Genomic DNA, 3236 nt, shown 5'->3' with positions numbered 1-3236 from the left:
CCCCTTGGCTCCCCAGATATCACTATGTTTTTTTTTTTTTTTCCTCATCCTTGTTAGGAACTGGCAGGTAGTTGTGCTTGACGTCTATTAGACTCCAATTCAATTTTGAGGTCCATAATTCAATGGGGATAGATATAAAAAGGGTTCCTTTTTCATTAAAAGGGTAATTACCTCGTTATCAGAGTGCTGGAAAGATGAGAGCTTATAGATTTTTCATAAAATTATAAGTTTATAAGGGGCCGGGTGAAGTCATCTTATTCTGTCCTCAAGCCAGGGACAAATTTAATTCACCCTTGATGGATGGGACATTGTTTAACAAGGATCTCTAGAGAACAAGCGTTGATAACTTTCAGTGTTTTGCAACCCTCAGTTGTGATTATTTCTTCTATCTTGTTGAATTTATTGACACAGAATGGAAGTCCATAATCTTTTGTGTCCTCTTTGGGTAGAAAGAACAGTGTTATAAATGTACTTAATTTTCATTATGTTAAATAATACTTATCAAATGCCTTGTATGTGCTTGGTGCCAGATACAACTGTGACACAGGGAGGAAGACAGACCTGATCCCTGCTGTCATTTAGCTGTGAGACTCATGAGGGATAATAGCCAATAATCACATCAGTAAATGACTACAAATTGTAATAAGTGCTGTGAAGGAAACACTAAGGCATAGCTACAGAGGACAGCAGGAGGAAGCTAAGACCTCACTGAGCCTCCAGCTCTGGCCGCTGAGCTATGGTCCCTTCTGTCTGCCAGGGTGGGATCGGGGACTCATCCAGTTACAGGTGTGAGCATTATTGAGTAGTGCAGGGTCTTGAGCTGTGGCCGTGGACTTGGGCAACAGGAAATTAGAAATATCCTCTGGAAAGCTGGCCAGATTTGCAGATGGCTCTGCTGTAGTACAGTCAGGTGACACTGCAGTAATGGTCACAGCGGTCAGTAAAACAAAACCTTCACCTTCCCAGTTTATGCCTTTGGTGGTTGACTACAGACAAAAGGCTGCTGCAGCAGGTAGAATTCCCACAAACCCTCTGAGTAGAGAGATTGGTACTTCTGATCAAAAATTTCTTACAAGTTGAATAATAGATTGTTCAATTAGACTTATCTTTCCAGCTGGCTACTTCTATGATATACAGGTTCTGTGTAATCTGTTAGCCGTAGATGGTATTAATGAGCTTGATGTCCTAGCAATTAATGGTGCCTCTGTAGCCCTCTCATGATCAGATATTCTTTGGAATGGACCTGTTGGGGCAGTATGAATAGGAATAACTGATGGAGAATGTGTTGTTAACCCAACAAGAAAAGAAATGTCTTCTAGTACTTTAAATGTAGTGGTTCCTGGAGCACCTAAAAGTCAGATTGTCATGTTGGAAGCCTCTACAGAGAACATTATACAGCAGGACTTTTGCCATGCTATCAAAGTGGGAGTGAAATATACCCAACAAATAATTCAGGGCATCCAGCAGTTGGTAAAAGAAATTGGTGTTACCAAGGGGACACCTCAGAAGTTATTTACGCCTTTACCAGAGATTGTGAAACATGCTTATAAAACTTGCTATGGAGAGACTCTATGCAGTTTTTACAGATTGTGAATATGATAAAATTTCCAGAGATGAAGCTGTTAACAAAATAAGATTAGATACAGCAGAACAAGTAAAAGAAATATTTCCAGAGGTTGATCTATATGAAATAATAGAATTCTTCAATGTTGTTGCAAAGGAAGTTTTTAGAAGTATTATTTTGAATGAATACAAAAGATGCGATGGTCGGGATTTGACTTTACTTAGGAATACAGGTTGTGAGGTAGATATGTTTAAAACCCTTCATGGATCAGAATTATTGCAAAGAGGACAACACAGGTGCTTTGTATTGTTACATTTGATTCATTAGAATCCAGTATTAAGTTGGATCAAGTTATAATAGCTATAAATGGGATAAAAGATAAAAATTTCATGCTGCACTATGAGTTTCCTTCTTATGCAACTAATGAAATTGTCCAAGTCACTGGTTTAAATAGAAGAGAACTTGGGCATGGTGCTCTTGCTGAGAAAGCTTTGTATCCTGTTATTCCCAAAGATTTTCCTATCACTGTAAGAGTTACATCTCCAGTCCTAGAGTCAAATGGGCCATGTTCTATGGCATCTGCATGGGGTGGAACTTTAGCGTTAATGGATTCAGGGGTTCCAATTTCACCTGCTGTCACAGACATAGCAATGGGATTGGCCACCAAAACCGATCTTGAGAAGGGTGAAATAGAAGATTACCATTTGCTAACAGATATTCTGAGAATTGAAGATTACAGTGGTGACATGGACTTCAAAATAGCTGGCACTAATAAAGGGATAACTGCATTACAGGCTGATATTAAATTATCTGGAATACCAATGAAAATTGTAATGGAGGCTATTCAACAAGCTTCAGTGGCGAAAAAGGAGATATTACAAATCATGAACAAAACTATTTCAAAACCTCAAACATCTAGAAAAGAAAATGGACCTGTTGTAGAAACTGTTCAGGTTCCATTATCAAAATGGGAAAAACTTGTTGGACCAGGTGGCTATAACTTAAAAAAACATCAGGTTGAAACAGTTGTAACTATTAGTCAGGTGGATGAAGAAACGTTTTCTATATTTGCATCAACACCCAGTGCTATGCATGAGGCAAAAGACTTCATTGCCGAAATCTGCAAGGAAGATCAGGAGCAGCAATTAGAATTTGGAGCAGGGTATATCGCCACAATAACTGAAAGCAGAGATACTGGTGTAATGGTAAAATTATATCCAAATATGACTGTGGTACTGCTTTATAACACACAGCTTGATCAATGAAAGGTTAAACATCCTACTGCCCTAGGATTAGAAGTTGGCCAAGAAATTCAGGTGAAATACTTTGGATGTGACCCAGCTGATGGAAGAATGAGGCTTTCTCATAAAGTGCTTCAGTCTCCAGCTACAACTGTTGTCAGAACTTTGAATGACAGCAGAATTGTAATGGGAAAACCTATTTTACAGTCATCATCTAATTATTCTCAGTGATTTTTTAAAAGAGAAATCCAGAATTCTATGTTTTCTAGGGTAAGGTGCTATAGAGCAAAATTTTAGTAATATCTTCCATTGTGTAGATTTATATATGGTATAAATATATTCTAATTATTTGTATTAAAATGCTCATTTACATGCGCCAATTTTGAAATTCAAGAGTAACCCATATTCGTTTAATCTTATTTACATTATAA

General features: G+C 37.8%; 1 pseudogene across 1 annotated transcript; it reads left to right on the top strand.

The window, feature by feature from the left end:
• Positions 1 to 720: 720 nt before the first annotated feature.
• On the top strand, positions 721 to 3036 carry LOC105508378 (annotated as a pseudogene). The gene has a single exon (XR_001001253.1). The product of XR_001001253.1 is annotated as a polyribonucleotide nucleotidyltransferase 1, mitochondrial pseudogene (transcript).
• The last annotated feature ends 200 nt before the right edge of the window (positions 3037 to 3236 follow it).

This window comes from Colobus angolensis, unplaced genomic scaffold (genome assembly GCF_000951035.1).
Source record: "Colobus angolensis palliatus isolate OR3802 unplaced genomic scaffold, Cang.pa_1.0 Scaffold160, whole genome shotgun sequence".
NCBI classification, from domain to species: Eukaryota; Metazoa; Chordata; class Mammalia; order Primates; family Cercopithecidae; genus Colobus; species Colobus angolensis.
This window is presented reverse-complemented; position numbering and strand designations above follow the sequence as displayed.